General features: G+C 48.9%; 1 protein-coding gene across 4 annotated transcripts in view; it reads right to left on the bottom strand.

Annotated features, from left to right (window-relative positions):
• The window catches only part of PPARD (peroxisome proliferator activated receptor delta), an 81,473-nt gene extending 63,133 nt beyond the window's left edge, over positions 1-18,340 (bottom strand). For 2 of the 4 annotated variants that reach the window (XM_059400098.1, XM_059400097.1), the window contains exons 1-2: positions 18,186-18,340; positions 14,386-14,469 (exon numbers count right to left, since the gene is read on the bottom strand). The gene's annotated coding sequence lies outside the window, so the exon portion shown is untranslated. Of the gene's footprint in view, positions 1-1,589; positions 1,665-14,385; positions 14,470-18,185 lie in introns of all 4 variants that reach the window. The other 2 variants (XM_059400099.1, XM_059400101.1) reach the window with 2 other exon arrangements.
• Positions 18,341-18,766: the final 426 nt, after the last annotated feature.

Here is an 18,766-nt window from a genome sequence, read left to right as displayed (position 1 = left end):
TGTTCAGCAAGGAAGTCTGCTTCTCCCTCTGCTCCTTCTCTCTCTCTTTCTCAAATAAAAAATAAATTAAAGGAAAAAAAAGTAACATAAGCCATTCATATTCTGCCTCGTGGTTCGGTAATTCAAAAGCTTGTCCCTATCCATGCCTTCTCACCCTGCAAGGCAGCCTGTCCTCCTCTACCCTCTGTGTCCCCTGGCACTCTCTGGCTGCTTACCAGCCCTTCATCGCCCCCATGACTTCCCACTTTCTGACTCTTGGGCAAGGCCTGCCCCTGCCTCACCAGACCCACCCCTTTCCTGGCGGGTCTCCACTTCCCACACAGACCTACCCAGGACCGTCTGGAGGCTGAGACACCAGCCCCAACAGTCACCCCAGATGAGCTGCCCAATGACCAGGACTGCTGTTACAAGCGTGTGTCAGCTGAGGGATTCGGTTTCACGGAGGAACTTAATTATAGCTCAGGAGTGGAGGAAGGGAGAGGAGCAGGGCAGCCTTGAGGGGACACACAGGAAGCTAGCCTGCTCTGTGGCCCAGACAGCATCTGTCAGGTCGCACCAGGACTGGGATCCCACAGGAAAACAAGTATGACCCAGTCAAGCCCACAGTGACACACAGCTTATGGAAATCATCCTGTTTATAACCATGAATTCCTGGCCCCGCCATGCAACACCAGCCCATGTGCAGACCAGAATGGTCCAGAAGAAACCTGAGATGTTAAGTCTCACTCACTCTCAGGGCCCAGATAGGCCTTTTCCTCTCCTACCCCCATTTCGCTCTGTAAGAAGTAAAGGGGAGGCAGAGCTTATCCCTCCCAGAATACCCCATCTTCAGTTTTCTGACTCTGGGCTGTTTTTCTAGAACAGAATTGGAGCTGTCAAGGATGTTGGGAACATCCTCCCTATGCCGGACTATGCTCAGACCCCTGCCCACTGCCCAGCAAGGTGCCACAGAGCAGCTGCGAACATGCGAACATGCGGGCATCAGCAGGGCTGGGGCCACCAGACCTGTCAAACCACTTGGCCTGGGCACTGCCAGGTGGGGAAAGCAGACCAGGTGCAAGTTCATGGAAAGAGCAGAGCCTCGGTGGAAGAGCACGTCCCACTGAGACGTATATCATTCTCCCTGCTTCTGACCCTTATTCTGGGCTCTGCCTGGTTGCCCTGCCTGCTCTTTGAGTGAGGAGATCCCGTTGCAATCTGCCACTGCCCTGACCCCTCAGCCTACGATCCAATTCCTTCTTGTTTCAGAACAGAGCCAGGGACCCAGGCCCTGCTATTATTCTTCCCAAGTACCCCCCCCATCCCCAAGACAAGGCACGATCATTCCCACCTCTTCTCTGTGTACCTTTTTTTCTGAAATCATGAGAGGGTTCTCTCTAAAAACCATGAAAAGGAATCTTCAGACTGGAAGGCAGTATCCTTTCTGGGTTTTGTTTGGAAGGAGGAGAAAAAGGCCAGGGGTGGGGAAGGAGAGCAGACAGGGAGGGGGGTTGGGAGAAATACGAATGGGGAGAAATAGGCACCTTTTTGCCCTCCGCCCTTTAAACCATCACAGCAATGAACAGTCATACTGTCCTTCCCAAATGCACCTGTTTGGGCAAGACGCCTTTCTTTGCTCATTCACAAAGGGCAGGGAAGGTTAGAGAGCAGAAAGAAGAAACCACCTGAAAAACAGGAAAGACAAGTCCCAGAATGGAATGTTAAATAATACCCCACTTTTCAAAGAAAACCAAGTAAGTACACACACAGTAAAATCTGAAAGAACACAGACTAAAATTTACACCAGCCACTTATGGATGCCGTGATTATGTATGACTCTTAGTTCCTTCTCAGTGCTCAGCTGTATTTTCTTTCTTTTTATTGAAGTATAATTGACATACATTAGCTTCAGGTGTACAACATAACGATTCAACATTTATATCCAATGCAAAAAGATTTCTACAGTAAGACTAGTTACCATCTGTTACCATACAAATTTACAAATAATTTTTTCTTTTGGAGATGAGAACTTTTAAGATTTACTTTCTTACCAACCTTCTAATCTGTAATACAATATTATTGACTATGCTGCATGCTATCCATTCTATCCTCATAACTTAAGTATTTTTTTTAATATTTTATTTATTTATTTGACAGACAGAGATCACAAGTAGGCAGAGAGGCAGGCAAAGAGAGAGGGGAGAAAGCAGGCTCCCCGCTGAGCAGAGAGCCTGATATGGGGATCGATCCCAGGACCCTGGGATCATGACCCGAGCTGAAGGCAGAGGCTTTAACCCACTGAGCCACCCAGGCGCCCCAAGTATTTTTTTTTTTTTAAAGATTTTATTTATTTGACACAGACAGAGTGCATGGGAGGTGCATAAGCGGGGGAGGCGGGGGGAGAGGGAGCAGTAGACCCCCCCCAACTGAGCAGGGAGCCCAATGGACGATGAACAGACAGATGGATGGACCTGGGGCTCCATCTCAGGACCTGAGACGAAGGTAAGGTTAACCGATTGGGCCACCCAGGCACCCCAACTTAAGTATTTTCTAATTGTCTATTATGAATAAGCACTATTTATCTAATTAAAACATTTTCAGATAAATTAAAAACCACACACATGGAAATGCTTGGGCCTGAGTGCCAGCTCACATTCTAAGAAACGCTGCCTCCCAAACACTGGTAATCCCAGCAGCGATGGTATCTGATTAGCTTCTCAGCCCCCAGGTACAAGCTTCCAAAGATGTCTTTCACTATTACTACCTAAATGGTTGGCCAGGGGCAAGCTCCTCCTTCAAAACCTTCCGCGCAAGCACCCAGAAGCACCTGCTACTGTCCTCACCCATGGGATACAGTCCCCAACCCCTTCAGAGCTCACAACCCAAAGCCAGAGCCTCAGAAAGGTACAAAACCAAACACAAGGCCAAGGGCTCCTGATGTCCTCAGGTTGGAAGACTCCTCTTCCCAAGGCCCAGATCAAGGCTGGAAAGGGGTAGGCTGCAGCTGCCAGTGGGAATTACTCCATGGGGTCCTGCAGGCCATCACTGACTAGACCCAACAACCACCCCAGCCAATGCTCAGGTGGAAACAGGGCCCAACCAATAGTCTTGAAGTTCTGTTTGGTCCAATCAACATTTACTGGCAACCACCCCTTGGTGGGAGGTGCCCAGGGTCCAGAGACAGGCTAACAATAAAACAATCAACACCTAATGAGTGCCACAGCTGTGCTGTACCTGTATGAGCTCTTTTAATTCTCAGGTCATCCCTGAGAGGTCTCTGGTTAGTGCCCCCAAGCTACAGATGAGGAAGCTATGAAGGCACAAAGTGACTTGCCCAAAGCTACCAGTAGAGCCAGACCTCAGCCCCACATATTCTGGCTTTTAACCAGTACCCCATATTCTCTCTCTCTTGTGTTCTTAGCCTCAGAAACAGCCAGTGAGCTAAAAATATAAAGAGTGCCACATGCTACTTCCTGTTCTCCTCCAGGGGAGAGCTCATTCCCTTCTGAGAAGGCAAAGAAATGAGAAGGGCAACTGTCCCCTTGTCCAGGACCCCCGGGACCCACAGGTGACCAGAGGAGAGGTCATCAAAGCAAGCAGGTGAGCACAGTCCCCAGAGCCCAGCCGAGTGCACTGCTGAGATGCCGCCTCTGCCTGCCTCTGCCTCTTCTGATTCCCCATGCTTTCCCTGCACCCCAACCCCAGCCTCCAGCCAGGGAAAGTGGGAGCAGAAATAAAAATAGCTCTCTAAAAATAAACCAGGGATGGCAAGGTACAAGAAAGGGGAAAAATATAAGGCCACTGCTGGTTTGAGCCCAGGGTCCTGCTGGACTAGGTAGGGCCCACGTTGCTAAGCAGAACAGATAGCCAGAGCCCTGATTTCCCCTTTGGCCTCTGCTCACGGCCTACAGATGCACATGTGCACACATCTGTAAGAGTGACATGAGCAAGAAAAGCCAGCACTGAACTGAGAAGCACAGGGGGATCAAAAGGCTTATACCTCAGGCCATGATTTGTCAGGTGTATGACCTGAGTAAGCTGTTTAACCTCTGTGATCTACAGCTCCTCACCTGCTAAATGGGTATACCAATATCTGCTTCTTGCAGGCTGGTGTGAGGGACAGTGAGCTCATCTATGGCATGACGTCTGGCCCAAGGGAGAAGCCGAATAAAGGCAATTTCCCTTCCTTTCTTTCTCTCCGTATGTGCCTCACCGGGCCCCGTTCTCCTTCTTCTCTCCCTTCACCAGACTGAAAACAGGCTGATTAATCACTTGCATCAGAGATTGGTTTTTTTCTCCTACAAGTCCCTTCCACTCTACATGCCTGGCCCACCACCTTACTGGTTATTTCTTCTAGTTTGATGTGGGGCTGCTCACTGCCTTGAAGCAGATCCAGGGAGACACTAAATGCAGCCATTCTCAGGACCTCCTCTTCCCGCTGACCTGGAACAAGACTCTGTAGGGGGCTCTAAAGCCTGCCAACATTTGGTTCTGCTCAGTGACCAACAAGACACTTTGCTGTGCTCGAAAGCAGGGAGTGTTCTTGGAAGCCAACACCAGTCTGGCCAGTCAGGCAGGTACTTTCCAAACTGGAATAATTAGATTCAACCAGCCATCCTCCTTGGGGAGGCCCTGCTATGTGGTAATCAAAGACACAGCTTTATAGACCTGGGTTCAAATTTCAGCTCTGCCATTTATTAGCTGTGCAGCTTCAAGCAATTGTCCTAACCAGTCTGAGCCGCAGCACCCTCATCTGTAAAAGAGGTATGAGGATTCCTACCTCTCAGCATTGTGTGCGTTAAACAATGTGATGCATGGGAAGTAATTAGCACAGTGCATTCAACATGTGAGAGCCACAGCTTACTTGGCTCCTGGATAGCTACTGACTTCTGGCAGTATGAGAATGGGAAGGGGATTAGACACAGGTGAGCCTAGCTCTCAGAATCACAGTCCCAGCCTGGAATGCAGGCAATAAGGCAATAACTCCACCATAATATACTACAGTAGGTACTAAGCCAGAGGTAGGAGAAAGGACCCTTACTAGACCCCCAGTGGAGGAAGTGATGAGAAGGAGACATATGGAAAAGACTCTGCCAAAACCAGAAACCTCAGCTGTCTCCACTAAGCTTCAACCAAACAAAAGAGCAACAACTAGGAAAGGGGGCCTTAAGTTTCCATCTGCAGATGTCTGACTGCTGGCCCGTGAAATGACTTCCCAGACATGGTGTAGGTCAATGCCAAGCCCATCCTGGGAAGCAAGCCACTTAGGCTGGCCATCCAGGCACTCTTCCATCTGACAAGCGCTCAGTGAGCACCTCTTGCCCATTAAGGAGACAGTTTCTGGGGAAATGGATCTTTGATTGTGGCTAATGAACACACGTCAGGACTGAGAACGTGACCGCACACTGCAGCTGCTCCCTTGCGACTCAACAAGGTCTCTGACTCATCAAGAACATCAGAGGAAAGGACCAGTTCTTTCTCACAATGGAAACAGAAGGCAGAAAGGAGGCCAAGGTTCAGACCGCAGTCCGCAGAGAGAAAGCAGCTTAAGGACAGAAGCCCTGAGAGCACTGGAAGCAGCTCATGAGTGACATTCTTGGTTGTCTACAATGTGCCCAGGGTGGGGGTACAAAAGTGAATCAAAAACAGATTGTCCTGGGGCACCTGGGAGGCTCAGTTGGTTAAAGTGTCATGACCTTTGGTTCAGATCATGTTCTCAGGGTCCTGGGATCAAGTCCTGTATTTGGCTCCTTGCTTGGAGGGAGTCTGCTTCCTCTGCTCCTTCCCCCTGTACATGCTCCATCTCCCTCTCTCTCTCTCAGATAAGTAAGATCTTTTAAAAAAACAAAAACAAAAACAAAAACAAAACAAAACAAAAAAAACAGGGTGCCTGGGTGGCTCAGTGGGTTAAGCCTCTGCCTTCGGTTCAGCTCATGATCTCAGGGTCCTGGGATCGAGCCCTGCCATCGGGCTCTCTGCTCAGCAGGGAGCCTACTTCCCCCCCTCTCTCTGCCTGCCTCTCTGCCTATTTGTGATCTCTGTCTGTGAAATAAATAAATAAAACCTTTAAAACAAACAAGCAAACAAAACAAAACATGGTAGCATGTGAAAAGACAAGGCTATGCTAGGCTTGCAGGGGACCAGAGACAGGCCTTGACCTGGGTGCGATAAACCCAGCAGGTGAGGGAATGGGCTAAAGGATGGATACAATATTTTTCTGCAAGGTGTCAGACTGTGAGGATATGAAAGGCAAATTTTAAGTAGCAGTTATAAATACACTGGGACATTAAGATGCCAAAAAAAGAAACATCATAGAAATCATACACTGGGATAGAAATATAAACAAGACTATGGGGCACCTGGGTGGCTAGAGGGTTAAGCCTCTGCCTTCAGCTCAGGTCATGATCTCAGGGTCCTGGGATTGAGCCCTGGTCGGGCTCTCTGCTCAGCAGGGGCCTGCTTCCCTCTCTGCCTACTTGTGATTTCTGTCAAATAAATAAAATCTTAAAAAAAATATATATATGTGTATATATATATATATGTGTGTGTATATATATATATGTGTGTGTGTGTATATATATATGTGTGTGTATATATATATATGTGTGTGTTTAACAAGACTAGAATAATACAAGTTTGATTGGATATGTTCTGCAGTTAAGATAATTTATTCACCTAGTGATTTTCACTTGGGAGACAGAAATTATTTTTGATCAATTTGTTACCAAGCATTTAAAATTTTTCAGTAACAATTTGATGCCATTATTTAGAGCAGGTTCTGGAAAGAGTCACCTAGGACTACAAAATGAGGGAACACAAGGAGGGAGGATTTAATCTATGGAGACAATTTGTAACTGACCCCAGATGACAATGAAGCTTACCATGAACTACCAGCAGGCTATCATTTTGGAAAGTTGCACGAGGACTATTATGGGGTCACTACCCGGGGAGAGCGTGACTTTTCAAGCTGAGCTTACTTGACCTTTTGGGATCGGGTTCTTAGAAACCCAAGTGATGCCATGAGGACCTGGAGGACGCAGAACCCTGAGGTTGGGAGTGGGACCCTCTAAGGAGTGGGCAGATCAAGGGCTCTGAGACTAGGGGCGGGGGGGGGGCTTGGAGGTGGCGAATCTAAGGGATAACCATGTACATGCAGTGGCACCAGCTCCTGTCCTTGGCTCTCTTTTTCTGGCAACCCTCAGCCTCCTGGTTGGGCAGCTGGGGAGAAGGCAGGCTATGGGGCTGCTCCTGGGACGAAGGGCAGGGAGGTGCTCAAGCTGTAAGAAAGAATTTCAGGTGGCAGCCGTGGGACCCATGCTGAGTAGCCCAGGAAGAGTGGAGTGGGACAAAGTAGCAGGCATGGGGGCCTGGAGTGAGGACCCCCAGAGACCCCCCTAGTACTGCCTGGGGAGAGCAGAGTGGCCAACCTGCATTTCTAGGAACACCACTCCATGCCTCCATGGACAGTGGAGCTGCCTTTATTATTCAGAAAGAAAAGGTTGCTTTCTTCTCCGTCTCCTAGTATTTTAAGTTGACTATATTTACCTGCTGATGTGCCCTAGGTATGACATGACAAATATTTGATGGGAAGGAATTGAGGAACACAGGCATAAAGACTGAGAAGGGGTGTGAAGAGGAGGAAAGAAGGGAAGAGGCTTAGAGCCAGGTAAAGGGAGAGATTTTACAGTTCTTCAGGGTCAACAGTGATCTGGCCCCCATCAATTCTCTGACCTCATCTCATCACCTTCTAGGCTCTTCTCCCCTCATTCTGCTCCAGCCACTGTGGTCTCCTGACTATTCCCCAAACACACCAGCCATGTTCCTGCTTCAGAGTTTTTGCACTTGCTTTCCCTCTGCTTGTAAGGATCTTTCTACACATGGCTCGTTCTTCTCTTTGAGCTCAAATATTACCTTCTCAGTGAGACTGTCCTCAAGCCCTCTATTTAAAAGTAATACTACTCTTTCCTGCCTTTTAAGACAGACTTTATTTATGTATTTATTTATTAGAGAGAGAGAAAGAGTGTGTGCACACGAATGGTGTGGGGGGGGGGGGCAGAATCTGAACCAGACTCCAGAGTGCGACACCAGGCTCAATCTCACGACCCTGAGATCATGACCTGAGCTGAAACCAAGGGTCAGACACTTAACCAACTGAGCCACTGAGGCACCCCTTGTTTTATTTTTTAAGTCTGCTCCACGCTGAGCTTGAACTTATGACACTGAGATCATGACCTGAGCTAAAACCAAGAGTCAGACACTTAACTGAGCCATCCAGGCACCCCCTCCTACTTTATTTTTTGATACAGCATTTACCATCATCTGACATGTTAACTACCTAATTCTGGCTCTCTCCTGGTTCCTGACCATAACGACCATGAAAGCACAAGACATTTTCTATCTGCTTTGTTTACTTCTTCAGCCCCAATGCCTAGCACATAGGAGGTACCCAATAACTGCACATTAATGAGTGGAAGATGGAAGTGGGGTCAGATTTACACTAATCCTGGATCCTCAACAGTCTGAAAGAAACCCCCTCTTACTCAACTGACTGAAGATGTGGGGTGACTTCCAAAAGCAAGGATCAGATACTACCTGAGGCCTTTTCTTTTACTCCCAAGAACTCCCTAAAAGGTCCCCTCAAAGAATAAACTGCTTCAAAGATTAGTCTAGGAAAGGGCAGGACCTAGAATCTTGCAACAGGGGTGCTCTAAGACTTGAATGAAACAAGAGTGAGGACCAGCCAAGTCACCCCCTGGGCCTGGAGGCAAATGAGCCTTGGAGTGGTTTCCTATTGCCACTGCTACCAATTACTACAAATGTAGTGGCTTCAAACAAAACATATTTATTCTTTTATAGCTCAAAGTCCAAAATTGGTTTCACTCCAAAAATCAAGGTATTGGCAAGGCCACGCTTCCTCCAGAGGCTCTCGGGGAGTGCTTGCTTCCTTGCCTTTTCCCGCTCCTAGAGCTGCATTCCTCACGCTCCCTGGCCTCTTCCTCTATCTTCAGAGCCTGTGGGGTAGCAGCCTGCAGTCCCACTGCCCTCTTCTATATCAAATCTCCCTTTGCCATCCTCTTCACAGGACACCCGTGACTGCATTTAGGGCCCATTCAGATAATCCAGGATAATCTTCCCATCGCGAGATCCTTAAATTAATCGCCTTGGCCAAGTCCATTTTGCCATATAAGGTAGCATCCACAGGTCGTAGAGGTTATGGCCTACATACATTTGGGGACCATGACCCAGTCTACCACCATGGCAGATAGATTGCAAGAGTGTGGAAGAAACAGAATTCAGACCTCTGGTCTACGTGAAAGACCAGAGCAGGAATCTTGGCAGTGTCCTGGGCCAGGGGCTTTCTTTTGCTATCATTGCTTGCTATTATCTACGGGGTGGGGAATTAATTTCTTGGAACTGAGCATTTTAGCCTTTGGTGGGCCTCCTTGGAGATCTACCCTTGAAGGGTCGTCTGCAATCTGCAGCCTCCAATGGACTACACAAGAGTACATCCCAAGATGCAAGTGCTGAGGGCCCAGGGGAAGCCACCGGGATCTCTGGGCTCTCTTGAAGGCTTTTGCAGGACGGGAAGCTGGAAAGAAATGGTCTGGACCAGACAGACAAGCTCACGATCAGCGATGGCAGGTAAGCCTTCTTTCATGAGAACTGCCCTCGGTAGAGGGTTCTGAGAACCCCTGTGGCTTCGGCGAGGGAAGGAAGACTGCTGTGATCAGAGCAGCTGATCAGCTGGTAATGTCTGATGTCAGGAACAGACAGGTTAATGGCAGTCTACCTGCGACATCAACTCTATTGTACTTGGCACCTCTGAGAGCTATAGGAAGATGGTTTTGGCACAGACACTGAAATATTTGGATAAGCAAGCCATGACAAACACAGCCACTCCGGGACCTTGCTTTACACCTTGGGCACTGTCCCTCTGTTGCATAGATGTCATATGGCTTCTTACTGAGTTGGAACATGCCATCTCACTGTGAATTATTTCACTCCTCCCCAAAGCCCTCAAGGGCTCAGTGAGATGATTAAGGAGACTTTTCCAGTGTAAGAACTGCATGCTTCCCGTATTGGTTCTACTGATGTCATGTTCAACAGGGGACCCAGCTGGCCAGAAATATTTAGTGGGCAAAGCAATGGGGCAGTGGCTGTCAACCAGGGGTGAGTCTGCCCTGTATTGGGGGATGTGGCAATGTCTGAAGACATTCTTGGTTTTCACAACTGGTGCAGGGAAGGAAGGCAGAAGCAGGGGAGGGTTGCTATTAACATCTAGTGGGTCCAAGCCAGGAATGATGCTAAACATCCCACAACACACAGCCTACTCAATGAAGAATTCCCCAGCCCAAAATGTCTATAGCACTGGAGGTGAAGAGAGTGAGAGACACGAACAAGGCAATGCTGGAAGCAACAAAGGGACACTGAGGAAAGTGTACCTTCTTTGCTTGTTTGGAAAAGGGGATGAGAGGTAAAGCTCTGGGTTCTGGCAGAGTGAAGGAAGGCCTGTTTCTGAGGAGCAAGTGGGCCCGCAGACTGTTGGGTATGTAGGGTGGCCTGCTTGGCTACACCTGCCACTGGGAGAGCAAAGTTGGCCTGGACTTCCACAGGAGTGGAAGCCAAAGAACTGTGTGCCTCTGAGGTTACAACTCTTGGATGAGGGAAGTGCCAAGAGCAGTACTAAGACAAGGATCAAGGAGTTACAGACAATTGCAAATGAGGGCAGTGAAAATCTGCTTTGAGGCACCTATTGGCCTAACAGTAGAGGAATGAACTTAAGCACAAAGTGGTTTTCCCACAACACAGGGAGCCTCTCCCTCCAGTGTCCTCCCCGTGGGAGAACTCTTTCACAGGTGTGGCACTATGAGCTGTGGAGAATTCGCCAATGATCTCTGGAGAGCTGTGGAGATGATGACAAGGCGGGGTGGAAGGCAGGCTTTGAAGATTGGACTAAAAAAAAATAACACAATATAATATAACATAACATAACATAAACATAATATAACAAAATAAAACAAAATAAAATAAAATTAAAAGGGGGTGTCATGTTGCACTGACCAGAACACCCAACTGTTGAAGAGAACCTGGCGGCTCCCCACACTGAGGCCCTCAGGGCCACGCTGGTAAATCAGGGAAGGAACTGCTAGACGAGACAATAAAAACTGACTTTGTTAAATCATGACCCTTAAGTATGTGTCTTTTAAATATTCTTTGTAAGGAGAGTCATATGGTTGTCTCAAGAAAAATTGTGGGAAGCTAGTCATTTTCTTCTTGAAACATTTTTACTTCAAAGAAAAGAGTAACACACTATAATTATTTAGACTTTGAGTATTTGACAGACTTTTTCTTGGAAAGGGAGATTCAAATAAAAAGCCCAACGGTATGGGGTGGCACCTGGGTGGCTCAGTGGGTTATGTGTCCTATTTCTGGTTTCGGCCTGAGTCATGATCTCAGGGTTATGGGATCGAGCCCTGTGGCAGGCTCCGCACTCAGTGGGGAGTTAGCTTGAGATTCTCTCTCTCACTCTCCCTTTGCCCCTCCCCACACACATACACCCGTGCTCTCTCTCAAAAAATAAAATCTTTAGGCAAACAAACAAAAAACCAACCAAACAAAAAAACCTGAGAGTATGTTACCAGTGATAAAAATCAAGCTTTCAAGAGAAAATCCAAATTATGGAAAGCTTGTATCTACCACTCTGAGCTTAACAGCTTCTCAACACTTGAATGCCTTTCTGTTGAGATCAGTGGTATTAATATGATTTATTGATATTGTAAAATGAAATATGTCAACATTTAGAAGATTTATGTGACTTAGTGAACCAATATTTTCTGGTGACCAACTTAAAGTAAAAGATCCATTCAAAGCACAAGAGGAACCCATGGATTTTAATGTTATAGTATGAAAACTCTGTTGGTAAGGTTTCAGACTCCACATTCCAACTACCCTTTAAGAAACTACCATTTGTCCTATTTTGGTAGTGTATCAAAGAAGAATATCCACAATTATCTGCAAAAGCTGTTAAAAGCTATTACTCCCTCTTTCTCAAGAACCTATCTGTGTGAGGCCAGATTTTTTTCATGGCCTTCAAATAAAACAACATATCTCAAGAGACCAAAGCAGACTGAAGTAGTTATGAGAATCCAGCTGTCTTCTGTTAAGCCAGACATTAAGAGATTGCCAAAAATGTAAAACAATGCCACTTCTCTCAAATCTGTTTTGAAAAATAACCATTTTTTCTTAAACATGCCATTTGTGGTAAATGTAATGGGTTTATTATTATATTAAATGGATTAATAAGTTAGTAATTTAAAAAAATTCCTCAGTTTTTAGTTTCTACTAAGATAAATAGAAGTTCTTGTGCCCCTAATAATTTTCAAGAGTGTAAAAGGGTCTTGAGGTCAAAAGGTTTGAGAATCATTGTTTATGATGCTTATGACATTCATTGTTTATGACAGCACAACAGTTGACTTCAGGGGCACCTGGTGGCTCAGTTGGTTAAGTATCTGCCTTCAGCTTAGGTCATGATCCCAGGGTCCTGGGATCAAGCCCTGTGTCAGGCTCCCTGCTCAGCGGGGAGCCTACTTCTCTCTCTGCCTGTAGCTTCCCCTGCTTGTGTTCGTGTTCTCTCTCTGGCAAATAAATATATAAAAATCTTAAAAACAAACAAACAAAACCACTGAGGTGCCTGAGTGGCTCAGGTTGTGATCCAGGCATCTTGGGATCAAGCCCGGCATCAGTCTCCCTGCTCAGCAGGGAGGCTGCTTCTCCCTCTCCCTCTGCCAGCCACTTTGCCTACTTGTGCTGTTTTTCTGTCAAATAAATAAATAAAATCTTAAAAAAAAAAAAAAGACCTCAAAATAAACCAACTTTCTTTCAAGGCCCAATCTGAAACCCAGTTTCTTCAGGAACAAAGCTGATCCAAAGTAACGATCAGCCATTATCCTCATACCCACCAGCTCTCTTCATATTTTCAAAATCTTTTTGTGCATATGTCTTTTCTCCCCAGCCAGACTCTACACCCTTGGTGGGGAGGGAGGGGGAGCAGCCAAGGACTGTATCTGAAACATCGGTCACAGGACCTGACCTCAGATGGGAAAGATGAAGATAAGGAACACACCACAGACTTCTGAGATTAGCACTGAAAAATCTGATAACGCCCCAGGCTCACCTTTGCCAGTGGAAACTAAGAAGGAAAATTTCTGGCTGGGACTGGGAGCTCAAAGCTCAGGGATAAACCGGACAAGTGAATTCTGGACATGCGGCTCTGTGGCCAGCTGCTGCTGGAACGAATGACAAAGCCATGAACTCAGTGGCTCTCCCTCTACCTGATCCCCTCTCAGGGAACCTCAGCGGCCTCCCACACCCCCCTTCTTCCTCATTCACATTTCCTTCAGAGGAAGGACTGGGCATGGGTTTGACAACCAGAGGGGCCCCTGCCTGAGGCCTTCCTGCAAGATCCACAAGCGAGCTGGCCCCCACAGGCAGACAGACATGTGGGCTCAGCACCCTGTTTGGCAACAGGAAAACCCACAGCAAGTTAAAGGCAGAGAAAGGGAAGTGAAGCCCATAAACAGCTGCTGGAACCACTGAACTTCAGAGATTAAAACAAATCTGACAGGAGCCCATGTTTTCCCTGGCCCCCAGCAGGGATCTCCCCACAGCCCCGGCCGCCCAGATAGCTGAAACAATGAACATCGAGTTCCCTGCAGCTCCCCTTCTGAAGGTTTATAAAATCTGCCAGGCATCCTGAGAACAAACAGGGAAACAGTGATGAGAGGCCATCCACATTGTTCAGACACTGGTGAGGACCTGCTATGCCAGCAGAGATGGAAGGAAAAACTCTTGTGTATTATGCCCAGATCTCATGTGTGCCAACAAACTTTGGACCCATCAGGCAGGGAATGAATTTGGTTTTTTTCCTATCATCACTTCCCAAGTGTCTAGTACTGTGCCTGGTACCCAGCAGACACTCAGGAATGCCTGCTGCATAAATGAAAGAGAATGTAAAGCACCAACTTTGTGGCCTGGCACCCATATGGATAGAGAAGAAAAGTTTGTGCACTGATTCATTCAACAAATATTTAGAATCTCCTCAGCACTAGGCAGTCCTAGACACAACAGGAAATAAAATAAGTCCCTGCCCTTTGTGGATTTTATGTTTCAGTGGGTGCAAAGGTGAGGCAATATCAACACTCCCCAAAAAACTACATAAGCCATAGACATTTAATAATTATTTAATAAGCGCCCACTATGTGGAAGCAACGAGTACCACATGTTATGACAGGCACCTGGGATCTGGGAACTCAGCCCTAGTGAAACTTCCATCATTTAGGCCAGGATCCTAAACCTGGGATGTCTCAGTTGGTCGTCAGAGGTCCTGTGTAAGGAAAACGGGATTACCTCTTTGGCGCATCTGTCCTCATCTATCGGTGAACAGAAGCCACTGCGTGAGTACCACGTGCATGCCCAAAATGCCACACAACGCTGCAGGACAGAAAGAAACCCAACATCTTTACTGGAGAGGCACTGGGGTCAGAAAAGTAACATTCATGTTTTAAGTAAACATGAGGGCTCCAAAACTGCTCTTAGATAAGCGCGCTCTTTCTTTGTCCCTCATACACACACACACAGCCTGAGATGTTATTCTGGGCCTGAGTCAGCAAATATTTCCCGATCCTGGAAGGAGTCTGCTCATTTCTCAGTAAGCAGACACCAGCTTTGCTCATTTTCCCTGAGCGAGGCAAAAGGAGCTGGCCAAGGGAAGAAGGGACCTGGAGCCCAACAGCCTCCACAGGTGGCAGCTCAGAAATGGAGATGCCCTGAGTCATGCTTGAGTCCTTGACCAAAGCCCTGTGGCAAGAAGACTAGAGTCACACCCGAATCACCCGCCTCAGAGCCACAGAGGCCAGGAACCATCTGCCAAGAAGAAGACCCACATGGCTGAAACCTGATGCAAGGGGTCATCTCCTCCCTCCCAGGTTCGAGCAAGCACCCAGCTCTCCTCTGACTTGGTGAAACACAGCTGCTGCAAAGGGCTCCTCCCCCTGGATCCAAAGGCACAGCAAAATACTCAGGAACATCAGACCATCCCCAAGCAGAAGCTGCCATGCCATGTACAACAACATGGCACAGACGAGGGCATTGCACACAGAACTTCTGACATGACACAAGCCAGAGCCTGGAGGGACAGACAAACTTGGTGGAGACACTGGGCAGGGAGGAAGAAGAGAGTGATCCCACTGTGGACAGTGCAGGGCAGTGAGGCAACTCCTGGTACCTGCAGGCCCAGCTCAGGCATGGGTAGTGGGCCCTGCAACTGGGCTCCCCAGCCAGCAGGGACCACCCGGGGAGGTGGGCCGCAATGATGGGCTCTACAGCTGAGGCCTTTAGAAGCAACAGGTCTGACTCCTCCTGAGAGAGAGGACATGCCGGGATCTGCAGGGCCTCGGGACAGCTTGCACAACAGCCAGAACAGCAGCACTCTATCGAGAGCAGAGGCCTACCTGCTGCCCAGGCCAGCGTGCAACTCTGGCTGGCCTCTATCAGGCCCTGAGGGACCACAGGTGGGGTAAGGGCCATTCTTCTGGAACGGGTAGATGCCTACACCAAAGGAGGAAAACAGTAGTGGAGAAGCAAGAAGAAATAGCCAAACAAAAAGAACTAAGGAGCTGATGGACTACAGCCTCTGTAGAATAATGTCAGGGGACCTGTCTGCCCACACCTTTGAAAAAGAAAGAAGGCTGACCCAAACTCTGCAAAACTCTACTGAATGGGAACTTGGTCACTGATAACTCTGACCACCGCCAAGGCCACAGGGTGGACAGATGGCAAGAAGCTTACCAGCCAGAGCTGGTGGTGCCAAAGCTGTTCCATAAGGACTGGGCTTGACCCCTTCTTAAGCCCCTCTCACCTGCTGCCTCAGTGGAGAGTACTAATGGGTAAGCAAAGACAGAGGAGCAGAAAACCTCTAGAAAGAGTCAGGTAAAGTCCTTGGGAGTCAGACTGGACTAACCTACTGCCAAACACATGACTTCACCTTCATCAGAACGACACACTATAACTCTGGAGGGATGCTTTATGTAAGAACAAGGGACCCCTTTTGGTCCATTCTATCCAAATCCCACCCAGGCACTGCTCAGGGAAGGACTCAGGGGTCAATGGAGAGGGGAGAGGCTCAGACATCCACAGTCCTATTCCTTTCACAGAAAAGGGTCAGTACACAAGAGGGCTCCCAAACTTTTAAGTCTGGTCTAAGCTGGCTCACTTGGCTCTCCACCACAGCTCCTGAAGGTTGCCAATTCTGTGTCCAATTCTGGCTCAAAGACAGCACGATCCTCAAAAGAGGAGACCTAGAAACCCGGAGTCAGGTGAAACAGGGCTTCACTTCTAAATGTGAGAGTGGGTCATGCTTTCAGAATCCTCCAAGATCAGTCTGGCCAGAAACAGGATAATGTTATTTCCTAAAAATCTCTCCAGGGACCAATGCCAAATAAAGGAGCTCAAATTGAAGGCATCTGAAAAGAACTTTCTGCCTGACAAGAAGGTTAAACCCCCAGACACACCAGGAAGGCAGTGGGCTTTCTGGCCCCAGAGAAGATATCTTTGTGAGTGGCCAGAAACAATGACACCGTCCATCTAACGCAGCCCCACCAACTCCCCAGGCAGATATCCACCTGACAGGGCAAAGGGACCAGAACTTAGGGGTCAGCCTTCCTCCTGGAGCCACAGGAAATTAAGCTCTCAAGGAAAACGGGAGGGAGAAGAACCTTCAAGAGAACCTACTCATCAGAGGCCCTAACGTTCAGTGGATTAGAGATACATGAGTGAAAATCAGAAACTGATTCAGGTGACCAGTAACAAATGGGACAGATGCCTGCCAGCCCCAGGGCTATCAGGCTAGCAATCTATTTCAAAACTCAAGTAGGAAAAAAATGTCTTGGAGCCAGTACAGAGGAAAAAGGTTACGGGATTCTTTGGGACACAACTTCTGGAGACTCCTCTTAGCTTTGGGGGATGGCGCAAAGGGTGAAGGGTGGGAGTGAGGCCAGAGATAATCTGGAGTATCATGGTGTAACTGTGCTTGGTACATCCAGAGTGGAAAGACAGAGAGCCCTGTTTCCTGGAAGGGGAAAAGAGTTGGATGAGGCCTCCAGCTACCCCTGGCACACACCCAAGTCAGCGGCTGCTCTCTCCCCAAGGGTTCCTGGAAGTCAACAGACCCATAAAGGGGAAGTATTAAAGCTGAGATTAGAATGGTCTACAAACTGGACACCATCCCTGATGCAACACCCGAGTAAATGCTCCCACACAGACATGCCTGCTACTTACTTCAGCTCTTACTCTAATCAGGGGCTGGACACACCCCCCACTCCCCCCCACGACCCCCCCGCCAGGGGTATCTCAGTAGCAAATTAAGGGAAAGCAGAGTAGTGTGTGGAGCTAATGCTTCTCCCTGAAATAGAGGTAAGAGACTGGAAGGGAATGAGAGGCAGCTGACAGGAAATTAGAGAGAGAGGCAAAAATTGGGCCTCTGAGGATAGCCAGGGTAGAAGGGGCTTAGGTAGACAGAGATTGCTGGCAAAGTACAGAAAAAGCCTAATAACACCGCAAAGATGACCGGAAGCCGTAATGCCGAGAAGGGCCAGGCAATGGGGGGAGGAAGGGACAGGGACGGAAAAAGAGAGCAAAGACCGGTCAAGGGTGGGAGGACGAAGGCAAGAGGTAACGAGAGGGACAGAGAAGATTCCCCCAAGGAGACCCTGGGTAGAGGGGGCAATGGATTTGGAGACACCAGAGAAGCGATGAAGGAAGAGGTCAGAGACAACAGTAGGGAACGAGAGAGGACCCCGAGCCGTAGACCCGGCTCTCGGGTCTCCGCCACAGAAGTGGGAGGAGACGGAGCCACTAGGCCCAAGAGGGGGCATAGAGTAGGGTGGGGGAGGCCCGCGGTTCGGGCTCAGTGATGGGGTTCCAAAAGGCCAGGGGCTCAAGGGCGGCGGGGCGCCAGGAGACCCACAAACCACCGCGGACCGACCGGGGCCGGGGTGTCGGGAAGCCGCAGCTGCTCCGCCGCGGACCCCTGCCGCTCCCCTCATTCCACTCCCCGCCGGGCCTCGCGCCCCGGCCCCGCGGGCCGCCTCAGCCCGGACTAGCCGCCTCCTTCTGCCGCCCGCCTACTGCTTCCCCCGACCCGGGCTGACCTGTTCTGGCCGTCTCCCGGGCCGCCGCTGCCGTCCCGCAGGCTCCGCAGGATCCTCCGAAGCCTGCCAAAACTTTTCCCATTAATCCCCAGCTCCGCAGCGGCCGCGGCGTCACACGCTGCGCGGCCCGGACCCGCCCCACTATCCTGACGTCACCGCGCACCTCAGCCCACTCCGTTCTCTCCACGCCCCCTTCCGCCCCGACCGGAGCCAATCACAGAGCCTCCTGGAGACTCCTCTGATTCTGCACTCCGCCCACCGCACGCTCCGCAGGGCCCGCCTGCAGCGCCCTCTGCTGCGGGATGCGGGCGCGGCGGCTGAAGGAGGAGCAGGAGGGGATGTTCCAGGGCCAGTAAAACAAGTCCAGCAAGTATCACAAAAGGGAATTTAAAGCTGGAAAGGAATTTAGAGGGCGTCTAATACAGCCTAATACAGCCTCCACGTCCTTGCAGTGAAGAAACAGTCCCAGAGAAGGTGAGTGACTTGCAGTTAGAAGCAACGCCGAGGTTAGAACCTGGGTCTCCAGACCACGCTGAAGGAGTCAATGCTGCCTGAAATTTTAATGAAAGGGTTTTCTCTCT

Source organism: Mustela nigripes, chromosome 5 (assembly GCF_022355385.1).
Source record: "Mustela nigripes isolate SB6536 chromosome 5, MUSNIG.SB6536, whole genome shotgun sequence".
NCBI classification, from domain to species: Eukaryota; Metazoa; Chordata; class Mammalia; order Carnivora; family Mustelidae; genus Mustela; species Mustela nigripes.
This window is presented reverse-complemented; position numbering and strand designations above follow the sequence as displayed.